Genomic DNA, 25,448 nt, shown 5'->3' on the forward strand with positions numbered 1-25,448 from the left:
CAGAGGGATCTTGACAGGCTGAAGAGGTGGGCTGACAGTAACCTTGGGAAGTTCAGCAAAGGCAAATGCAACATCCTGCCATAGGGGAGTAGTAAGTCCATACAACAGTACAGACTGTGGATCAACTGGCTAAAGAGCAACTTCACAGAAAAGGACCTGCAGGCCTCATGGACAACAAGTTGAATATGGGTCAGCAGTGTGCTCTTGTCCAATTAGATATTAAGAGATTTTTACATGATAATGTTTGTCAAAGGGTGGTCTTTGTTGCCCAGAAAAGCTGTGGAATCTCTGTCCTTAAAATTATTCAAAACACAGAACAGCCTGCTCTAAGCTGACCATGCTTTGACTGTGGCAAGTTGATGTCCACACAGCTGATATCCAGAGATGCCTTCCAGCCTGAATTAAATGGCGATTGTTATTTCTCCCCAATGACAATACATTTTAATACCTTATAGATAATTTCCCATTTAGGACAAAACAGCTGTGTGTCCTTCTCCCACCATAAGCCCACTAAATCACTAACAGTAAAAAAAAAAATTCTTCTTAAAACAAAACTGGCTACAATTACAAACCACGTGTATGTATTCAGAACTCTATGTTGTTAGTCGAAGTCTGGAACAAACAGAACAGGTTTACACTGCAGGTCCATTTTGCCAAATATCCTGCCTCCAGCAGCATCCAGTAGCAGATGCTCAGGGAAATAGCAAGGAATCTGACTTGCATTTAACACTAGATCAAAGCGGGGACTGGAACTTGCCCCCAGCCATCACTGGACCTCTACACAGGAATGACTCGAAGTTTAAGAAGCAACTCCAATTCTCAGGCCAGCACATAAAAGAGAACTCAAGTCTTCAGTAACAGCTAGTTCATTAAAATCAACAAAGACTGGGGGGAGTGGTTTCTCGTAGAAGGACCAGGTAACCCTCTGTGAATTTCACCCTCCAGTAGGTATATCTCAGAGGTTTGTTAAAAAAAATAAGTAAAGCAGAACAACTGTTCCACTAAACACCTTCTCTGCATCTAGCAATCAGTTCCAAGGACTTCCTGAAGCAGAAGTCACATCTGCATCATTGTGTACAAAAAAAGACTGACACGTAACATTTGCTTTATACTTTTTATTTACTTTTTTAATGCACTTACACTCATAGCTCCTAAAAAGTGCTGTGTCAAAGAGTTCCACAGTTTAATCACACACCAGGCAAGAAAATACCTTCTTCTTGCTCCGGTGTAAGAAGTTCTGGCTGATGATTTTGTCAGGTGCATTGCAGGTGTGGTGGGTTCACCTTGGCTGGACATCAGGTACCCACCAAGCTGCTCTATCACTCCCCCTCCTCAGCTGGACAGGGGAGAGAAAATATAATGAAAGGCTCATGGGTCAACACAAGGACAGGGAGTGATCACTCACCATTTGTGGTCATGGGCAAAACAGACTCGACTTGGGGAAAATTAGTTTAATTTATTACCAATCAAATCAGGGTAGGATAATGAGAAATAAAACCAAATCTTAAAAACATCTTCCCCCCACCCCTCCCTTATTCCCAAGGAGGGGGAATCAACTTCTGATTTTCTCTACCTACGCCCGCCCCAGCGACGCAGGGGGATGGGGAATGGGGGTTGCAGTCAGTTCGTCACACATTGTCTCTGCTGCTCCTTCCTCCTCAGGAGGAGGACTCCTCACACTCTTTCCCTGCTCCAGTGTGGGGTCACTTCCACAGGAGGCATTCCTCCATGAAACTGCTCCAATGTGAGTCCTTCCCGTAGGCTACAGTTCTTCACGAATTGCTCCAGCGTGGGTCCCCCGTGGGGTCACGAGTTGTCGTGGTTTCAGCCCAGCCGGTAACAAAGGACCACGCAGCCGCTCGGTCACTCCTCCCGCCCCGCTCCGGTGGGATAGGGAGGAGACAGAGGAGAGAAAAGGGAAAAAAAAAACAAACAACAAACCGGAACCTCGAGGGCTGAGATAAGGGCAGTTTACTGGGACAACACAAAAAAAGAAGTTACAACAACAACAATGGTACTAATGAAAGAGTATACAAAAAGAGTGATGCACAGTGCAACTGCTCACCACCCAGAACCCGACGCTCCGCCACTTCCCCCACCGAAAGTCGAGAGAACTCCCCCCAGCCCACTCCCCATTTATATACTGAGCATGATGTCACATGGTATGGAATAGCTCCTTGGCTAGTTCAGGTCAGCTGCCCCAGCTATGCCCCCCACCTCCCAGGTTCCTGTAAAAATTAACTCTATCCCAGCTGAACACAGGACACAAGTCCTGCCAGAAAATCTGCTCCAGTGTGGGCTCCTCTCTCCACGGGTCCACAGGTCCTGCCAGGAGCCTGCTCCAGCACGGGCTTCCCACAGGGTCACAGCCTCCTTTAGGCATTCACCTGCTCCATCGTGGGGTACTCCACGGGCTGCAGGTGGATATCTGCTCCACCGTGAACCTCCATGGGCTGCAGGGAGACAGCCTGCCTCACCATGGTATTCCCCATGGGCTGCAGGGGAATCCTGCTCTGGTGCCTGGAGCACCTCCTCCCCCTCCTTCTTCACTGACTTTGGTGTCTGTAAAATTGTTTCTTTCACATATTCTCACTCCTCTCTCCAGCTGCAATTGCTGTTGCACAGCAATTTTTTCCCCTTCTTAAATAAGTTATCCCAAAGGCACTACCACCGTTGCTGATGGGCTTGGCCTTGGCCAGTGGCGGATCCATCTTGGAGCTGGCTGGCATTGGCTCTGTCGGACATAGGGGAACCTTCTAGCAGCTTCTCACAGAAGCCACCCCTGTAGCCCCCCCACTACCAAAATCTTGCCATGCAAACCCAATACACAGGTTTTGTACTCTGATGGCACAACACATGCAAAGGGGCTATGTGACAGCTCTCAGTTCTGCATGTCTCTGTGTCTCTCAGTCTCAGCTGAACTGCATGTCTGACAGTGTCACACACACCCTCTCTTACCCAACGTCTTTCTAAAGACTAGTCTGAGTTCATGGGTTGAATCAGCATTTTACTCCACATCTGACCCAGGCTAAATGAATAGAAAAGCCATGGGGCGAATGGAAAGCATGATCATGAATATTGCTAACCGGTATTGTTGGGAAGGGGCGTGCCATTAAAGCATGCTGTTATCTGCAACAACAGGTGTAAAGGGAAGCTACAGGATACTCACTTTACACTTCAGCTGGCTGCCTGAGGCATACCAAAATGAACATGTGAACTCCCTATGAATAAAATACACTCATAAGTGTTATTTTTTCCTGAGAGTTGCCACTTGCTATTTGATGCAGTGAAGGCAAATGGTACAATTGTGGACAACAGCGTAACCTGTAGCAAGTCAATAACTGTTTTAACATGGATTAATATGGGAGGAAATAACACAGAAAGCGTCTTCCTTTTGAAATGTTTCACCTCTGTGCTTGGAGAATTATTTCTTTAGCTCCACATAATCTTTTAAAGTATAAGAAGCGCTGGGCACATGGAAAAATCTGACTACACAAAACAAAAGCAAGAGCATTAGATTTAGATAGAGTCTTCTCAGGATTACTGACACCCTCTGGCTTAATCTCTGTGCCAAAAAGGATGATCTCTGAATTAGTATGTCATTAAGATTGTAAGTAAGTCTGTAGCCCTAAGCAAAAGAACAGACACAGTTGACCCATCCACTTGCTTTCAGACCTTTCTATTCATTGAGGACTTCAGCCATGCAGAGTGTTATCCTAATAATATTGTATGTTTATTCAGCCACTAGCCAGTATTCCTATTTTTACACCATCAGAGAGAAAGCAAACAGATAAATTTTGCACACAGATCTCTGTGCTCAACATTTTTTGCCACATTATGCTCTCTTATTTAAATGCAAAATGGACTATGAAATAATTCCATTTACCCATGTTCCCATTTTACAGACTCCTTCAAGAGTTGGTTCATTCAAATAAAAAATTCAAGTCTGATTCTCCCATAACTGTGTTATGTTTGAACTGTTTTCAAGAGGTTTTCTTCCTTTATGTGCTATGAATAATTCCAGTGTTCAGAGACTGCAGCTGTTCAAGTTGCAGCTCATCTTTGAGTAGCTTTGCCAAAATTTAGACACACACTTATGCACATGTGTACTCACATGCACAAACTCTTGACAAGCAGAGTGATAAAATACAGAAAATCTAATAATTGTAAAAATCTCCTCCCAGGAAAAAATGCTTTGTCATGTTTGGCATACCGAGTTAACAAATTTGGCATTTTAAACAAATAATGAGTCCAGAAGAAACAAAGAAACAAAAAAATATGAGCACTTAGAAGGTTACTGGACTGATTTCTCCAAGACTTGCTGTCTATCAGCATCCTGTCCTATCCCTCCAAATCTAACTTGAACCAATGCTTCCCCCACTAGTAACAGAGGCCATGGAGAAATCCCATTTACACAGGCAAAGCAGCAGAATGGAAAAGGCAGAAGTAGGGATGCTTTCTAAAGAAGACTTCAGCAGTTTAGAGGCAATAAATAGAGACAAGCCCCAGTCCCTAAGTCATGCCTACATTTCTCCTTTTCAATCCTCTCTATGACCGTAATTTTTCCTTTTCCATTCTGTCCCTTATTATTCTTACATGGAAATGGCTTTTCTTTCCTGTTACCATCCCAACTACCTTCCTGTCATCTGAACATAAATAATACAATCTTACAAGGATGTAATGCCTGACTAAATTAAATTTAAAATAACAAAGACTACAAACTCAGAAAGCTGAAAGCAGAAAACCTGTCCAAAAGCAAAGTTCAGTAATGGAATTCCCATTTAAATTTTATCCCCTCTTGTATTTGTTAGGAACTAAGCCTGGGTACAAAACAATGCCTCACGAACATCTGACTGCAGAACAAGTTCTCCCCAGCTCACAATAGCTTAATGATTCATATGGGCAAAATATCTGCAATTGTCTAATAAAAATATTAATCCATTGATGTTAATGCTGTGCTATCATTGTAAAGTGACCAGTTTGGGAGAAGCTGGAGTCTTTCACCAACTAATATTGGAAGCCTGAAGAACCATTTTTTCTTTGTGAGCTACAAGCTGAATCTACAATCTTGGCTTCTCTGTAATTAAGGAAGAAGCTAATAACTTGTAACTGATTGCTTGCTACCATGGATTCATTTGGACTTTTGTTAATACTTATTATTCAGAAACAGACTCCACTATTTGCATTTTTTACTGAAATTTATATTGATGGGGAATGTTGACCAATCACTCCCTTGCCATATGCAATAGCTGTTTTTTAAAAAGCATGCTAAAGAATAATGGAACAAAAGTATTACAACCCTTTTCTTCCACTGTTCCTCTTATTGAGTGACCTCATTGTCTTGCTCCAGACAAGAAACTCCTTTTAATAAAGTTTGTATGGTGTCCAGCACAAAATATATCAAAATCTGGTTGAAGCCTTTGAGTGCTCTAGCAGTGTCAATAGAAAACTAAAATAATCACCAGTAAAATGAGAAAATTATGTTCTGTGTGATTCAGTCTTTGAAAGGGAATGTGTACCCTGAAGTTTCATAAAGCAGAAGTATTCAGCGTGCAAATCAATCTCTAGCCAGAAGGGAAAGAAACAGTAACTCATCAGAGAATCCTCACAGTTTCTGAAATGGAGCTTCTTAAACACAGGTTGCTTTGCCTGCACAGGGCATGCAAGTCATTTAAATGCCTCACTCTCATACCACCATCTGTCACTAGGTCAGTAAAGAAGTGTCCAACTGAATTGCACTAACAATTTCTGAATGATCCATAGCAGATGCATGTTTTACTTTGTGGAGGTGCTGAGGGCATAAATAATGGGCAAAATCCTGCTTCTTTTACTTTCATAAATAGCTCTATTTTGACACAATAGAGTTATTTAATTTCTGTTACTGCTTTGGACTACGCAAATTAATTCTGTTTGTGATTTGCCTTCTCCTACTACTTTATACAAGCTTACACGTATTTACATTCTGCAAAATTTTTAAGAACATGTAAAGCATGGTTCTCTGTAGATAATGCACAAGATGGGAGGTTTGGTTTTGTTTTTATCTCTTAGCAGGCTACCGCTAGCTCATTTTCATAGGTCACTGCCTTTGAATTCTGTAAGTGTTCTGCACAGTGACTGCTTTACATGAGCTATTACAATAATACTTAGCAAAGAAACTAAGATCCGAGCTGTTAAAACAAGCAGCAAAATACACGGTGCCTTGAAAACAAAGTGTATTAAATATGCAGACCACAGAGGCCACTCACCCATCCATTTTAAAAGCATGACAACAGGGACTAGGATTATTAAGGTATCATTCTGCTACACAGTGTTATCTTCAGTTGCACTTTTCTGACCCACATATTTTCAGTGTGGTTCTTAATGGGGGAAGCTCATGGAAACAGCCAGAAGAGGTCCTCATTCATACAGCTATGTCTTGTTAATTTCTGTGGTTTTCCAAATTTAGATGCAGTTGTTCTGACAGCTTCTCATGAGTTCAGGAAAGGAAGGTGGAGCAAAAGAGCATGACAGCATGTTTCCATATCAGGGGATATTTAGGAACTTTGAAAACTTCACTGACAGGTTGTGCTTGATAGGAAAAGACTGCAGGGATGAGTAAAATTGGCCCACTACGGGGAACTAGCTTAATTGCTCCTTGGTCTTGAACACTGAAGACTGCAGAGCCCTGAAAATCCTTTGTCAGGAGAGGTTCCTTCTCGTCTTTTTGCCATATTCACATGACAGTGTTAGCAAGAGGGACAGTGCACAAAGGGAAGGCAGGAGATCCCACTCAGGAACAGCAAACACAAAGAAATGCACCTAGAGAAAAGTGATAGGCTCTGAAGTTGTTATTACCACATGTGAAAGACCATCAGGTCACTGTAGATAGTTGGGGAGGGGATAAAGTCAAACTTGGTATTCAAACAAGAAAACAACATAAGGAAAGGAATTACTTGAAAAATTTAAAAAAAATTATTTTGTCACTACACTAACCTAGATGGTACACATTTTGCATACTGAGTGCAATTCAGTCATCCCATCTTGAAAAGGGTATAGTAGGCTTCCACAACACTAAGAAAAGGGTAATAAAAATTATCAGAGACATGGAGAAAATAGTTTATGTGAAGACAGACTAAAATAATTTTCTTTAATTTAGAAAGCTACTGAGATTGACAAAATCTAAATATGAAGAATAGTGAGAAATTATTCCTTCTTTGTATCTCCTATATCTGGTGGACTATTTTCCTGCATCAGGTTTAAATTAAAAAAAAAAAAAAAAGGAAAAAAAACAAAAGGAAAAATCACTTATTCTTAATTTTTTTTTTAAACACAATGTGTGTGAATCAGGTTTGGAATGTAACAGTGCCACGAGATACCATTGAGGCCAAATTTATAACAGGGCTGGAACAGACTTATGGAAAATAAGTCCTTCAAGGCTGTTTGATAATGATAATTTGAAAACAGTTCAAGTAGTCCCTGACAGCTGTTTGCTGGAACCTGGAAGGAACACAGTATTCAGTCCTTATCTTCAACTCTTTGCCAAACACCTTTACCAAAACGTCAGGATACTAGGCTAGAAAGGCCTTGGTCTGACCCAGTGCAACAGTTTCTTGTCTGCATAGAGCAACTCACTTCATATCTGTTGACAGAATAGCTAAACAGCTATCAACTTGGTAGGACCCCTCTGAACAGAGCATATCTGTCAGGTCCCATTACCTACAAAATAGTAAATAAAAAGACAAAAAATAAACAGAACTTGAAGTACTGGGGCAAGTGGGGGAGAGGGAAACAACAATAAAACTGTAACTTTTTTTGAAGACATTTTAGGTACTAATTTTGTTCAGCAAGTTTGGAGCCTTGCAACCTTCTGCCAAATAAAAAATCAGACAGCAAGAGGAAAAAAAAAAAAGGGTGGCATTCTTCAGGGTTTTCTATGGATTTTTTAGCATCCAAACTTATTTCCGCTAATGACTAGCTGATTACTCATACTGCTTCACATCATAGCAAGAGAAAGAATTCCTTCTATTAGTATTTGAAAGGAAGAGTACTTATCCATTCACACTGCATCAGGAGGGGGGAGGTCTGATTTCAAGCTTATTTCACAACATTCCTGGTGTTAATTAATAACATCTGAGCCCCCAAATAATGATCCATCCTGCCAGACACTTGCATCTGTTTATAAACATAACTGCTAGAATACTTTCATGTACTGCACAAGCATATATTGTCTGAATACATTGTATAGTTCAATAACAGAAGAAAAAATAGTAAAAAAAAAAAAACCTGAAAAGGGGGGCAAAGATGAAAAAAACCTCACTTTTAGGTGCATGAATCCAACAGATCATCAGCTGGGAAAGACAAAGCCTGCTAAGGGTACCCTGAGATTTGTAACTGCCCTGGATTTGGTGTATTTCTTAATATCTAAATATATAAAAGAATAATATTTTGCTGGTGATTATTTTCTCAGATCCATTTAAAAAAAAATCCACTCTGCTTTTCTGCCTCTACTGAAAATATATTAGTCCAAAACTTAGCTGTTTCAGTTAGTTGGCTATCTATTTTTTCAATGGCATACCGGATTTTTGCTTCAGTATATTTAGATAGCATCACTGAAATCAGGACTTTTATCTGCTCTTTGGCTCATGTTGAGCTCCTTTTTGAATTATTCCAAGGAATTTTTCTCATTATTGAAAAGAAATTCAAGATTGTCATCTTCTCCTTCTAGTTCTCTGCATAATTCTTCACAAGGCTCTGTTATTTCTTATCCCTGACATGAAACAAGATAGTAGACTCAGAAAAGACGTTTCTCATGAGTCACCTGCTACTCTCTTGCCAAAGTCCTATATGAAAATTGAGGGCAATTTCCTGCAGAGCTCCCCTGACAGGTGGGTTCATTTGAAATTTGAACTGTAATGACTTCTTTCTATCAGCTACTCAACTGCTTATTCATTTCTTTAAGTTGCTGCAAATCCTAACAAGTGTTCAAGTGAGAACGTAAAGGGATTTTGTTCCTTATAAGGACACTAATGAGAACTACAAACATCTCCCTTCACATTGGTAGGAAGATTTGGCTATAACTGAGTCCTACCATTACTTTTCTGAAATTCTCTAAAGCCATTTTTGCAGACAAAAGCAGATTCAGTACCAAGGAGAGAAGAAAAGGAAAGAAAACAACAACAACAACAACAAAACAAACAAACAATAAGATTGCTGTCTAATAATCTTCTGCAAAGATTATAATAAAATTTATGAAGCAAGTTTAAAACACAAAATATCTAGGAAAAAACAATCTAATAGATGAAATAATTATCAGTTTCTTTAAAATTAATTCCTCTACAGTTAAGAAAACTCTAAAGCTTAAGAATATCTGAATAATTAGAATTAATTCCTGAAGGCATTTTGAGAATGGAACGATAGCATGAAGAGGTGAACAAGAAACTTGTGGAGATTTCATTCAAGTTGGCAAACTCAGGCTGTACTTTACTTAATTGTTACACTTCATGTTGTGCATTAAATAAATGAACAAAAGACCATGCTCTACGTGGTTCCCTACTGGCAGTTTGCTCTTGTGTTATTTTTGCTTTACAGTAGATCAGTATTTAGCTAACTGTTCACCCTGTAAGATTTGATAAAGAAAGAGATATATTGCATAGACACATTAGCTCATATCTTATATTTTAGTGACAGAGTATCTGAAACCAAGATTTTAGTTTAGTAAAAGCTAGAGACAAGACTCAGTTTTTAGCCAGGAAGACAACTTTACCTGTGCAACACAAATCATGTATCAGTGAGGCAAGGAAGATTTGCATTCTGAAATAACAACTTAAAAAAATACTTACATACGAGGATCATGCATAAGCATTTGGATAAAATAGCTTTATAGTTCAATTTACAATTAAGAAAACAGGGGGAAAAGGATCTGAACACCACTTTCAGAGTCTGATCTCTTCCCAAAAGCTTCTGGAATTGTACTTTTAAAAGACAAAGATCGATTTGAACCTTGCTGTGTTGTATTCTTTGTGTATTTGTTCAAATAAAACAAAAAAGGATGGAAAATTCAACTAACTGCTGTAGAAAAGGTTTGCTTATCATCTGTAAGAGCTTTGAAATCTCATTTTGACAAGGTAGTTATTCTGTGCAAACAAGCAGCATGTTGTGAAAAGAAGGAAAGCAAGGAAATGCAAAAGCTGTGTAATACTATTTCCCCGTAGTACTGGTTGTTTTTGTGTCAACTTAGATTTCATCACCTTTTTCTAAATCAACCTTTTACAATGAGAAACTCTGCTGGTCATATTAAGACAGGAATGCTGTGCACATTGATGTGTGCTCAGTTACTACAAGGATGTTTCACCCATTGGAACAAATATGTCTCTTGTTTGCATTCAGGAAGAGCAGCTGTTTCTCATGCATATTGAGACTTACTTTTAACTCTGATAATACTACATTACAAGTCTCCAAATGTTTGTTTTATTCGTAATGCAAAAATAGCTACCAAAAATATTTTAATTATGAGACACTACTTATACTATAGAAACTATGCTTAAAGTGCCTCTGTGTGGGTGGGTGTGTTATTTCAGCTAATATTATGCTCTTAGCTGTTGTCGGTATTAAAGTACTCATTACAATTCATTTAGGGTTCTTTAAGACATCCATTGATAAAAAAAGTGTGTCCTAGTGACTGCCATGAAAGCTTTGGTAGAACAGTTATGGTATAAAAGAGATGGTCAGTAACCCACAGTACTTTGGAAAGCCATGCTTATTCTTCCAAACCAAAGATAGCTACAGTTTTCATGTGGGACAGAAGCCGCACTGGTGTCTAGAATCACACCATCCACTTTCCATGCCACCACACAAGAGATTTTTGAACAATTATAGTTTGTAGCATACTGATTTCTTTAACGTGGAGGTAGCATAGATTTAAGTCTTGACTAGATCTGGGTGTTTTTTCCCAAGGGCTACTAAAATCAATGAGGATCAAAATCAGAAAGACATATGGCAGAGAAAAAAAATCCTTAAATGCTTAGACATTTGTTAAAACTTTTATTCTGAGCTGTCAGGATCACAGGTTATATTCACCCCCAAGAAAGGATCCTCTTAAAACTGTCCTCAGCAGCTATTAGTCTCGCAGTTCTTAAATGCCACTGTTAATAGAGAGTCCACAGCCTCCCTCAGCAAATCTATGCCTGTGTTTGGCTGTACTTTCTAACACAGTATTTCCTGATGTCTAAGCTCAGTCTTCTGTATCGCAGTGAGAGTCCATTACTTCTGACCTATTCCCAGTAGACCAAGAAAACAGCCTATTACTTTGTTGTTTGCACAGCCTTCTCCATGCTTGAAGATGCTCCCCCCGAAGTCTGCTGCTCTCCCTATTTAACAACTTCAGTTCATTTAACCATCCCAAATAAGAAAAATTTTCTAGGCCTCTGACCCCTCTCGTTATTCCTGGCTGGATTCTCTGCCACTTGTCCAGGCCTTGCCTGAAGTGCATCAGCCCAGCTTAGGTGACGTAAAGTCTGAGTTAAAGCATTGCTAAAAGTTAAAGCATTTGAGCTACATATGACTCATTTTTATGCCCACCAGTATAACATCTATTATATTGTTATATAAGGTTTTGCAATGCTATATGACATTGCAGGGAGGACTGGAGTACAATGTCAGAAAACCAAAAACAATGAAAACCCAAATAATTGAAATTGATATTGACAACCTGGAGACATGGACTGTGAAAAAAACAGGATAACATTTGATGGGAGGAAGTACAACATAGAGCACTTAAACAGGAATAACCAGTGATATAAAACAGAAAACAAACTGGCTCAGTAGCAGCTCTGCACCATGTTCTAACACATGAAAGATTGCTGCACAGACAGAAAATGGTCTATTGCTATCATCTGGATAAATCAAGAAGCAATAGGCTTAAAATGCAGCAAAGTCTTAGGTGAGACATGTGGGAAAAATTTTTAACAGCAAGTGTAGTGAAACACTGAACTTGATTGTTTGGGGAGATTATGGAGTCTCCCTCATGAGAGACTTTTGGGAGCAGATAAGACAAACTTCTGTCAAAAATAAGCAAAGTAGCAGACACTAACCCAGTTTGGGGGGGTGGATTAAATCAAGATCCTTCCAGCCTCTCTTTTCCTAACCACATTCCAGATGTTGAAGATCTGCTGTTAATTACACCCCTGCCATTTAAAGTGCTTGTATCCTCCTCTCATTACCTGCATAGTTAATATGACTATTCCATTGCTCAGACCACAGATTAAAATATTGCATGTACCCAGACCCAGGACCAACCTCTGAGGAACCCCATGAGATCAATTCTTTCAATTTGATCATAAACTGCTGGTAACTACTGTGACTGTGTTTCTCCCAACCAGCCACATCTGCTTTGTAGTAGATACCTCTAGGCTGTGTTTTGTGGCTGTTTTGGAGACTGACACCTGAGGCAATATCAAAAGCTTTATTAAAGACACATTATTTATAACTGCCTCTCTTCTCTATTCCATGATGTCACAGGAAATAATTAGGCTAGTTTGGTATGATTTATTCTTTTCAAGAGATGCTTCCTGTTACTGATAAACAGGTCACTTATTTGTATTTCTCTGGGTTCAGAGGTTAAGTTGATCACTCTGCGATTCTCTGGGTCCTCCTTCTGCCCTCTTGCTTCTTTGCTTCTCTCCTCTTTTCTCTTTAAAACCCATGATTATGGTTGTCCCTTCCTATCTTCTGGAACCTCATCCACCCTCTGTGCCATCTTGAAGCAGCAGGGACAGCCTCAGCTACCTCGTTAAGTATTCCAGGGTGAGTTTCATCAGGCCCTGCCAATTCACAAGCATCTCTAACCTGTTTTTTCTGATGCTAGTTAGAGCACTTACCCATCTGTCACCGATGTTCATTGTGTTAGCCATCTGGCCACATTTATCCTGGTTAGTGAAATTGAAGAAAAAAGGCACTTAAAAACTCCAGTTTTCCCAATATCCAATCATAGTTTTGTCTTCTCATTAGGATTTGTTCAGTACTTCCTTTTCCTACCAATGCAGTTTTAGAATGGTTTTTGTTATCTTTCTCTCTCATGTTTGTGTTGACGTCAGCAAGCCATTGTATTTTCTATTTTGTTCCTATGTGCCATAATAGTCTTGGGGTTTTTTGGGTGAGCAAAATAACCCATTCCTTCAGTGTTAAACAGTAACCCAAATCAAATTAAGAAAAAAAAGGAATTTTGGAAAACTAGATGATCCCAAAACAATGTTTTTAGTAAAACAAGTTAAATAAAAGAGACCAGGTTAACAGAAAGATATTTTTCAGGTCTCTTTGTTTGCTTTGCCAAAAAAAATAAACAAGTAAACAACAAACAAACAGAGAAATATCAGTCTTTCCCAATGGAGCTTTTTTAAAAAGAACAACAATTTTTTTTTACCATGAAACTGAGTTACAAGTTGCTTATCTACCTCCAGTGCTACTGGTAACCCTCAGTCCCAAAGCCCGGAGGTTACTAGTACAGCAATCAGTTTCTTTTTCACATGTACAGTCATTCAGGACAAAAAAGTTTGTATGCCAGTCCATAAAAACTTGTCTCATACAGCCATGTCAACTGCTGCATGCTTAGAGTCAAATCAAGGAGCCTTTTCTGCACATTTATAATAACAGTTAATATTTGGATATTTTGGTCTGCAGAGACTTTATTCATCAGCACAATGCTAACAACTAAGCCTGATAAGATGTCACTTGGAAGCAAGATTTTCCAACACTGCATCTTTGACCATAGCCAGTTTGTCAGAATCTGGCATGAGGAAGAAAAGTAATACCTCAAAAAACAATGTAAGACAATTTACACATAGAAGTTAAGTTCCTCGGCATTTGAAAGCAAAGTAGGCTCATATATAGACAGTAAGCAGACATGAAGGCCCCCTGCCCTTACTGTGGAAGGCTAAGCAGGCTAAAGGAACAATCAGAGGATTAGGAATGTTCCTAAAGTTTGCTGAGTTCATAAATTTATTGAGTCCCAAAGCATATCTTATCTCCAATATTAAGTATTCGCTGAAGCAAATTGTGTTTGCCTTTGCATCATGACTCCTGAATCTTTGAATCATGACTGAATGCCTCTAAAGCATCTGGTTTTGTTTGCCCACAAGCTACTGTTCTTGATACCAGTCATCCCCTGGACTGAAATCAATCAACCTTTAAAACTATAGGTTCAAAACGTGTATTCCATTTTTTAAAAGTTTATAATTCAAATGCACTTTTGATGTGGGAATATACTCAAAGCAATGTGCCCTTATCAATGAAAGCATACTTAGCAACAAACGTAGAACAGTTTCTTCTCTAGTATTAATAAGACTTGATTCAGAGGAAATTAAGAGGCACATTCATGCCATCTTTCAGATCCACTCACATTTTCCTTTCCGATGAAAAACAGTTCACAGCTTCACAAGAATCCTCCTTTGGGTCCTGCTGGATCTCCATCAGTTTGTCCTACAAAAGGGTAGCAGGGAAGACCCACATTTACTTCTCCAAGTGTCAGGACCCTGACCACAACACCCTGCCCCTCCAGACCCTGGGGGTTTGGCTGCCTTAGGTCAATGCCAGCTCTGACGTGGTGCAGCTGGGTGGCCTTGTAGCAGGCTGCTGCAAAAAGAGCCCTGGGAGAGGCCCCTTGGGGTCTTCCCTACTATCACTCCCAACCTGCACTTAAGCTCAAGTCCTCAGCTGTGGTCTCTGCCTGAGCTTCATTGCAGTCTGGCCAGGTACTGGTTGATCTGGACCACTGACTTGCCTCCGGACATGTTGCATTACTAAAGACCCACCTGGCGATTAGTGGACCTCTTGGGTGGACCTGGTTACTACCTCCAGACCTGCTCTGCACTTCTAGGCTGGGTAGCATGTGATGGCACCACCCCTCAGGGAGGTCATGGCGCTGACTCCTTGCTGTCACCCTGTGCTGGTTTTGGCTAGGACAGAGTTAATTTTCTTCATAGTAGCTAGTATGGGGCTGTGTTTTGGATTTGTGCTGAAAACAGTGTTGATAATTCAGGGATGTATTTAGTCACTGCTGAGCAGTGCTTAGAGTCAAGGCCTTTTCTGCTTCTCACACCACACCACCAGTGAGAAGGCTGGGGGTGCACAAAGAAGTTGGGAGGGGACACAGCTGGGACAGCTGACCCCAGCTGACCAAAGGGATATTCCAGGCTGTATGATGTCATGATCAGCATATAAAGCTGTGGGAAGAAGAAGGAAGGGAGGGACATTCGCAATGATGGTATTTGTCTTCCCGTAACTGTTAGGCATGATGGAGCCCTGCTTTCCTGGAGACGACTGAACACCTGCTGGCTGATGGGAAGTGGTGAATGAATTCCTTGTTTTGCTTTGCTTGCGTGCATGGCTTTTATTTACCTATTAAACTGTCTTTATCTCAACCCACGAGTTTTCTCACTTTTACCCTTCCTACTCTCTCCTCTATCCCACCATGGGGAGAGTAAGTGAGTGGCTGTGTGGGGCTTAGCTGCCAGCTGGGGTTAAACCACGACACACTCTCAGCTCCAAGCTCCCTCTCCTCATGGAGTAGCCTGCTCCCTGACATCAAGCAAAAAGAAATCCTGAAAGGGGATTTTCCATCTCATTTTGTGAGGTTTTTATGGCAAAACATGGGGATTATTAGAAGACAGAATTTAAGCTGCATTTCTGGAACACCTTGACAAAATAGACAACTTTCTAGGGCAACAAAACATGAGAAATATGTACACACCTCATAGAACAGCACTGTCTCTGTGTTTGGCCTAGCTTAACAGCAGCAAGAACAGCCAAGAAATTCACATATTTGGTAATTGCACCTTTACCTGCTGAGGCAAAAGGCCTAGGAAATAGCTGAGGAACCTCACTCGACATTGAGATCAGGGTTGGGAAACTGGAGCGTGGACACACATTTCCACCAGCCACACTTGATGGTGTCACACATACGATGCTGAGGTTGCTGAAAAACGTAGCTGTAGAAGGAATGGTCACCAAAGAGAAGACCCTAATCTTCAAGCTGCTTTCACTGGCTGTTCTCTCTGCCTCTGGAAAGCTCTTCAGCTATTTCTCTTCTGTCATATGTATCCACATATCTGGGCCCATATCCTTTGCTTTCTCTGCAAAAGGAAAAAAAAATGCATCCTTTCCACAGCTACTCCCAGCTATTTCTAAGAGGCAGATCAGGTAGGGATGATGGACAGGCATTGCAATGTCCTTCCCTGTGCTGTTGCTCTTTTTTTTCCCTGACTCAGTGCCCTCTCTGCACACACAGGAAAGAGAGGCAGAACAGGGCCAAACTTCTTGCCACCTTTTCTTGGGTTATGGGAGAACAAGAGGTTTTCCCTCCCTTCCATAGTCACACTGAGGTCAGAGAAAAGGGAAAGTCTCTACAAAGGGCTGTGATTTATTTTGCCACTCACTTGTTTTCTCTCTCTCTAGGCACCACTCTCAAAAGAAGGCCAAAGACTTTCCAGGGCTGACTTGGTTTTTTCTGAAGTAACCTTAAGTCTGTAAAATAGCAACTCAACCCCCTCCTGTTACTTCACAAATAAGTATAGGAGCAGATTGCCAGCAAAATCACTTATGTAGAGGAAAAAAGGGGAAAGGAAATTGTAGATGTACCCAATAGTAAGATTATGTGGGTGCTAGTACAGCAAAAAGGATGTACATCTCCCAGGCAATGCTATTCGTGCCTCCTCCCAGATATGTGTCTAAAACATGAGACAACACAACAGATGTATGTTACATTGAATAAGTAATCCTACATATTTAAATCATATTTCTTTGTGTGGTGCAGCAGGGAAAAGTGTCCTTTTCTCACTGGTAATTAGAGGGTGCAGCAGATGGTGAGGCTTACTGTACTTGGTAAGGTCCATTAAAGGAACCCAGGCTGCCAAGTGATTCTTCATTAGAACAAGCCTCTTAAGGTGTACCTAGTTTTTCCTAGGGTTTAGGAAACATTCTCTTGTATAGTAATATAATGTTAAAATTATTATTATCATTATTATTCCTACTGAATGTTTTCCTTCTGGCACCAGGAACATCATTCTAATTATAACACTCAGAGGCACCAAACTGTATGTATACACAGCCAGATACAATCTCTGTCACTACCCGAAAGAGCTTGTAAGTCAAGTAGAAGAAAGAAATATTATGATCATTGCACATATCAAAAACAAAGGCATACAGAGGTTAGATCTTGTTAATATAGCAATGGAGAGCCATAGACAAGCTGGGCCATAAACTCAGATCTCAGATCGCTTGAGCCAAATTGAAGTAAATTTCTCAACCACTAGCCATTTAGCCTTTTCAGTTTCGGCTCAAGCCGCTGTATTTTGATAAATCACCTCTCAAAAACTGCCATACCCTTCCTTGAGAAGATTCTCTTTTATTCTTTCTTTTTTTTTTTTTTTTTAAGTGTCATGTGTTCTTTCTGCTCTGGGAGATTAGAAAGAGGTACACACAGAGATGTGAAATGACTGGTGGTTACTTCCTGCCATGTTTGTTCCTTGGGATAAATAAGAATTCATGTCAGGGGGTGAAAAACAATCATCTCCCTCTGTATGTGAGCCACCCAATTTACTGCACCATGTAAACCTCAATCCTAAATTGAAAGAGGTTGTAAATGAAGAATTTTCAATATTCCTTATGTGGCTGTTCATAGTGTTTCTCAGGCATGGACACCAGAAATCAACATTAATCTTTCCCCTTTAATCTAGTCATCAGAGTACTCTGCTAATAGGTTTTTTGCCCATAATGGAAGAGGAAAAGCAATTCTACCCTCCCTTAAACCGTATATGAAATATACTGGGCATAGCTACCACACAGTGAATTCAAGTCAGTACTACCTCACTTTGCACTAGAGAACTTTGGTTCAAAACACAAATTCCTTGCTCATCCTTGCCTCAGCTTCTCCCCAAGTGTTTTGGGTTTGTGTGGCGGGGGGGGGGGGGGAGTCTGCAGGGGTGGCTCCTGTGAGAAGCTGCTAGAAGCTTCCCCGGCTCCAAGTCAGACCCATATTTGGCCAAGGCCAAGGCCATCAGCGATGGTGGTAGCACCTCTGGGAGAACAGATTTAAGAAGGGGAACCTGCAGTGGGGGAGGGGAGTGGGATGTGAGAGAAACACCTATGCAGGCACCAAGGTCAGTGAGGAAGGAGGGGGAGGAGGTGTGCCAGAGGAGGGGATGCCCCTGCAGCCCACGGTGAGACGGCAGGCTATCCCCCCCAGCCCATGGAGGTGAGTGGGGGAGCAGATGCCCACCTGCAGCCCGGGGAGCACCCCACACAAGAGCAGGTGGATGCCCCCGAAGATGGCTGTGACTCCATGGGAAAGCCCACGCTGGAGCAGTCTGTGACTGAAGGACTGCATCCCACGGAAAAGATCCATGCTGCAGCAGCTTGCGAAGAACTGTCTCCCGTGGGAAGGACTCATGCTGAAGAAGTTCACGGAGGACTGTCTCCTGTGGGAGGGACCCCACACTGGAGCAGAGGAAGAGTGCAAGAAGTCCTCCCTCTGAGGAGGAAGGAGTGGCAGAAACAGTGTGTGATGAACTGACCCCAAGCCCCGTTCCCCATCCCCCTGCGCTGCTTGGGCAGAGGAGATAGAGAAATCAGGAGTAGAGCTGAGCTGGGAAGGAGGGAGGAGTGGGGAGAAGGTGTTTTAAGGTTTGGGCTTCGCTTCTCAATTTCCTCATTTTGATTTGATTGGTAGTAAATTAAATTGATTTTGTTTTTTCCACAAGCTGAGTCTGTCTTTTGCCTGTGACCATAAGTGATGAGTGATCCCTCCCTGTAGTTGTCTCGACCCATGAGAGTTTCTTTATATTTTCTCCTCCTCATCCCACCAGGGCTAGGGGGGAGGAGTGAGTGATCAGCTTCGTGGTGCTTTGTTACCTGCTGGGCTTAAACCACCACACCAAGTCACACATGCTGCTACATAAGTTTTGCATACTGCTTCTCATAGCAAATAGTAGGAAAAATCATATTGTAAACCCAAAACCAGCTATATTGGCACTTCTGGGCACTTTGCCAGCCACAGCACTGACTCCTGGGGTGCAAGTGTTGGTGCTTCCTTTTGCCACCTGCCCAGAAACAGAGCTAGTGCAGATGCATTTCTCACCTGCCCTATGTCAACTGAGTCCACACAGAATTACAGAACTGACATTTGTGGTGCACACATTTCCTGCAAAGTGCCTGAACATGAGCTTAACAGGCACAGAAAGATATGCCTGATTATTTACAAGAGAACTACTGTAGGTGTCTGTATAAAACAGAGTAATAAACAAAAATAATGTCCTTGGTACAATAACTCCAAATGTGTCAAAGATTCAAGTGCCAAATAATGTGATACATGACCCTACAGACATATAAACATCTACAAATGGTCACAAAGCACATATTTAATGCAACAGAATGGAACATCTTCTAGTAGAAAATGATTTCTGGGCTAATTAATGTCAAGTCCTAGCTTCTGGACAGTTATGCCAAGCTGGTTATTGTTTGGCAAGGAACATGCCATTGTTGGATTGTTTTGCTTCCTGAATAAGGCTCATAAGTGATTACTCTGAAACTGAGCTGGACTCATTGCTGGAGAGGCCAAGGATCCTTGCTAATGCTTAAAGGAAAAGCCAAAACCTAGCGAATGAATTTTCAAACTAAAGAAATGGAAAGGTTTGTGATCTAAAATGGCTGAATATGTAAACACCAAATACACTTCCTTATCAGCTGTACAGCAGCTTAAACCAGTTACACTGCATGCTATCAAGTTACTCTTTGGGATAATTCAGAAACTATTCCTTGCAAAAGGAATTTCCTCACCTACCTTGCCTATAATTCAGATTGAGTTCCTGTATTTTCCATATTTCTGCTGATTTCAAGACTGCTGTGTCTCCAGAGAAACTGCCAGACATAGAGGGTAAGTAAATCACCACAACCACAGCCAGAACCACGAAGGAACCCCAATAAGCTCCTCGCTCAAAAAAGCATCTCTGAAAAACAGACCAACACACCAAAGAAGCAGATCCTGGTTCATAAAGAACTTATATCAAAAGTTACTATTTAAGGAAAAGGAAAAAGAGTGTTATTTTTAGTTTACCTCTCTGTACCAAGAAAGGATCAGTCATCTGCTTTGTGGGGATTTTCCTACACAGTAATATGCTTCCATAAAAAGAAGCCTGATTGCTACTTACTTTGCCAAAGCAAAGGTGGACTACAGGCAGTCTTGGAGGTTAAGATTTTGCAGACAGTGCCAGTGCCTTCTCTAAGCAGGGTGCCCAGAGCCAGGAACCTTATGCTCTGATACAGCTCTTCAAGGTGCTTTATGTGATCTTAGTGTCAGAGAATGAAGGAGTTAATGTCTCAAACACTGTGGTGGGGCAAGTTCTGCTTAATGGCACACTCTGCAGAACAACAAAGCCTGCCCAGTGACAGACTGCAGGCAGGTCAGAGGATGCGCAGTTCCCTCTTCTGATAGGCTGAGCGGGGCAGTTCATCATATATGGCCAAATTTCAAAGAACAGCCATACTTGCAGGGAGGGAGAAGTTACTCCTTAGATGACCCCCAAGCCCACAGACCCATTTCCCGAAGGTTCTGAAAGCACAACCGTGCATGACACCTAATTAGCCTAATGAGTTCGAGTGCCCACCTGAAGGAGGGGCAAGGAGATTATAAAAGGACACAAATTGAAGCCCCATGTGCGCACGCCCGCCAGAACTGGACCCCTCAGCTGACTGGACCAACGCTCGACTCAGGACTGGTGAAATTTTTCTCTTCTCTCTTTTTTTTCTGTAATCCCTACACCTCATCCCTTTAGACATAAATGGTTGACCGGATCTAGCCGCCCCCGGGGCTCCTCTCTGAGGAGGAGTCTAGAAAGCAAGGGGGTCTACTCTGCACCTCGTGACTCAATGGGAGGGCTCTCCTTATTGTCTTCCCTGAACTGATCCCCAAATAAGCAAGGCCTGTAGTATATGTTTGGTGATGTATGGTTAGCACATTACACAGTTTACTGATGTAATTTCATGCTAATTCTTGTTGTGAGCAAATAAAAGTTGAGTTTTGTGAGTTAAAGGATCTCTGGTGTCATTTCACCTTAATCCTGACCTGGGAATCAGCAAACCTGAGTCGTCGCCCTGAGAAATTGGGACGTGACACTTAGGCAAATAGCAATCATATCAGCCGCAGAGCAAGTGTGATGTGCTGGGAGACTAGAATATGATTAAGGCACTGAAAACACATGCAAAGCTACAATGTCATGTGAAAATATGCCTTTGTACTAATGGACAACAGTTAATGTCTGCATTTCTTTCTCTGGGTTTTAGGTTCATTGCTTTGCTTTGACTTAGCACATTGGAAAATGATCTCTTAAATACAAAGTGAGACCTAAACTAGTAACTTTCTATTTTCAATATTCTTGGGTTTGTACACTGAACAATGAAGTTTTAATGTAATGTTGGTGTAAAATGAGAGGGGTCAAACATTACATGGCAGCCAGAATACTTCAAATGCTCATTTTTTAATCTTTTGTGCATTTCTTCCCTTTGGCTTTGATCGTAGAATGTAACATTCAAGGCATTGGTGTTTAAAGAAGAGGGAAGGTTCTCTGGAAGGCTGAAGATTTTGAAATGTAGTGTACCAAACTAAACCCCTAGAATTCAACTGCAATGCATTTTAAGCCAAGCTCTTTAATGTAAGACTATAAAAGTAGCTCTACTGGGTAAGACCATAGGTTCATCTAGCCCACTATGCTCTTTCCTCCAAGTACCATATAAGCATGCTTGAGGAAGCGTGTGAGAGCAGGCTATGTATATCCATTTTTCCCCACTGGACCAGTTTTTGCTCAGAAGGGTGCTGAGCTAGCTCTGGTTTCTACAGTGGCAGTAACTCTCCCTGGATTTCCCTTTCATTAATTTGTCCAGTTTCCCCTAGGACACATAGAAACTTCTAGTGTCCTCGGTGGCAGAAATCCACAGTTCTGCCTGCTGTGTGAATGTTGTGATTTAAACCCAGCTGGCAACAAAGCACAACGAAGCCACTCTCTCACTCTTCCCCATTGGTGGGATCGGGAGGAGAAAATATAATGAAAAGCTCATGGGTCAACACAAGGACAAGGAGGGATCACTCATGATTATGGTCATGGGCAAAAAAACAGACTCGGAGAAAAAAAGAAATCAATTTAATTTGTTACAAATCAAATCAAAACAAGGATAATGAGAAGCAAAACCCAAACCTTAAAACACCTTCTCCCCACTCCTCCCTCCTTCCCAGCTCAACTCTACTCCTGATTTCTCTATCTCCTCTGCCCAAGCAGCGCAGGGGGATGGGGAACGGGGCTTGGGGTCAGTTCATCACACACTGTTTCTGCCACTCCTTCCTCCTCAGAGGGAGGACTTCTTGCACTCTTCCTCTGCTCCAGTGTGGGGTCCCTCCCACAGGAGACAGTCCTCCGTGAACTTCTTCAGCATGAGTCCTTCCCACGGGAGACAGTTCTTCGCAAGCTGCTGCAGCATGGATCTTTTCCGTGGGATGCAGTCCTTCAGTCACAGACTGCTCCAGCGTGGGCTTTCCCATGGAGTCACAGCCATCTTCGGGGGCATCCACCTGCTCTTGTGTGGGGTGCTCCCCGGGCTGCAGGTGGGCATCTGCTCCCCCACTCACCTCCATGGGCTGGGGGGGATAGCCTGCCGTCTCACCGTGGGCTGCAGGGGCATCCCCTCCTCTGGCACACCTCCTCCCCCTCCTTCCTCACTGACCTTGGTGCCTGCATAGGTGTTTCTCTCACATCCCACTCCCCTCCCCCACTGCAGGTTCCCCTTCTTAAATCTGTTCTCCCAGAGGTGCTACCACCATCGCTGATGGCCTTGGCCTTGGCCAAATGTGGGTCCGACTTGGAGCCGGGGAAGCTTCTAGCAGCTTCTCACAGGAGCCACCCCTGCAGCCACTCCCTCATTACCAAAACGGTGCCACACAAAACCAATACAGTGGGTGTTTGTCTTGATTATGGCTTCTACAACCATCAGATCACAGCCTCTTGTTCCCAGTCAGGAAGAGATAATGAACAGCAGATTCTTCTCTTCCCTCTCCACACTCTTCCATGCTTCATAGACCTTTGCTACAACTCCCTTCACCAAACTCATCTCTTTCCCAGAAGAAACCCACTTTATTGAGTCACCTGTGATTTGGAAGCCATTAGAGATATTTAATCATCCTTGTTGCCCTCCCCTAAGCTTTTTCCATTTCTGCTCTATTATTTTTGGGTTGAGGGGCACAGTATTTAAGTATTTAAGTGAGCCATGGATTTATACCAAGTCACAATAATAATGTTTCCAGTTTTAGGCTCTGCTCCTTTCCTCATATTTCTGAAAATTTGAATTACTTTTTGGCTAATACCAAGCACTATGTTTCATGTTTGCATGGAAATATGAGTCATAACCCCAAGATTTCACTCCTGGGTGATGATGGGAGCTCATAGCTGATCTTTTCATATGCAAAGTTAGGATTGTTGTTCCCATGTGCATGACTTCATATTTATCAATTTTGAGTTTTAGCTGCCTCTTACTTAGTAAGTGTTCTGCTTTGTATGACCTATCCATTACTGTCTTCCAGAATATTCTTATTTACTACTGTAATTGTTTCTTTGTATTTAAAAGAAACATAACTTGTTTTTCAATAATAATTGTGCTAGCAGTTTCCACAATACATTATTAACAAGCTTTTTAATTCAATTACAGAATAAGAAGCAACACTGTATTTTGAATTAGAATGCTTCAATTGTTGGGAAACAGAAACATCCTTAGAGCCAAGTTCCAAAAGTTATAAAAATTGCTAATGTTGTCTTCACGATCATAGACAATAAAATGCCACATGCATTTTGTCACTTCATTTTAGTTTGGAGACTCATACAAATTTTCTGAGACTCTCTTTAGGCATGACTACCATGGGAAATGATATTCTATTATCTGATATGGAATTAACTGACATGGAATAAGCAGTTAATCAGTAATAAGTGTCCATAGACATTAAACAATAATAACACTTACCTTATCAGGCTTTAGATTAAAGTTGAAAGGTGGTTTTCTTTTTGACTTGTTCCCACAATTAATGTTTATATGTAGAAAAGTAGCAAATACAATTATCTATATCAAAATAAGTCTGTGATTTTCTCTCATTTGGTCATTTAATAATAAATATTGGGTTTGGGCTATACAGACTTAAAGACACTGAGAAAATAGCTAAAGAGGATTTAGATAGAAAACAGAGTGGGCAAAATTTCAACCACCACCAAGATAATTATTGAGCTGTTGTTTTTTTGAAAGCTGTATTTGTTAGCTGTGAATTAAAATTTCTGGTACTAATACTCACGTGTATTTTAAACATATTTAAAACATATATTACATTACTCCAAGGGAGTGAGACATTAATCTGACCCTGTCTGTACGTCATCTTCCAAAAGAACAGTATCAAGTTAACAAGACATTTCTCCATTTACCTCACTTGAGCCACGATTCCACTCAAGACTGAAAAGTCTGGAAAACTTAATCTGCAGAAAAAGCTGAGAAAAACAGTTTTTATTAAATACAAGTAAAACTGCAATTGCAAGAAACTTCCACTTCTCTGTATGCTGTGCCGCAGCATGGAGACAACACAAACACATGCCCTAGGGGTAGATTCCACCTGGTATACCTGGACAGAGGAACCTCTTTGAACCTCCTTTTGACAAGGAAACTTCAGAGACATATCTACATCTGAAATTGAGTCACAAGGGTCCAACTGCTGTGTGGAAAGTGATTACAAACTCTGTAAGCCAGCTTTGCTATATACTCCTTGATTGTAAATGGGTAAATAGAATAATAGCACGACAAACTAGTGTTTGATAAAGGAAAGGAAAAAGAGTATTTGGCTTCAAGAATCAGAGGAATCTTCCTCAGCTTGATTAAGCTATTTGGGTAAACAGAAGGAGGAGGGGGTTGTAAATAAAGCCTAGATTAATATCTTTTTCTAAAGAGCTTGATGAAATTAACACAGGTCTATCACATAGCTGCATTCTCAGGTAGTTATGCAGGTAATTGATATCAGGCATTGTAACTCAGAATTTATACTGGCATTTCATGTAAAAGTTGTTTTAACAGGAAGCAAGATCATTTTCAAAAAAACCATTTATTTTGCTGAATATTAAACCTCAGAGAGGAATTAATTACTGTTAACCTTCAGAAGAGATGTGGAGATCACTCTTGCTGAGGCACTGCTGTTATCTCTAGAGTGGAAAAGGCTTTGTTCATTGCTGGAGAAGAGCTTGCTACACACTTTCAATAGGAAACAGGGCTTTGGAGTTCTTACTAGAGGGATCATACTCAGCCATGAATAATATCTCTTTACCTGTGGTCAGGAAAACTAGAAAGAAGAAGCTGTAGGAAAATTCTCCTCCTTTAGAAGAAGGGCCAGATATAGCCTTATATGTCTGTGT

Source organism: Haliaeetus leucocephalus, unplaced genomic scaffold (genome assembly GCF_000737465.1).
Source record: "Haliaeetus leucocephalus isolate CR32 unplaced genomic scaffold, Haliaeetus_leucocephalus-4.0 Scaffold428, whole genome shotgun sequence".
Taxonomy (NCBI): Eukaryota; Metazoa; Chordata; class Aves; order Accipitriformes; family Accipitridae; genus Haliaeetus; species Haliaeetus leucocephalus.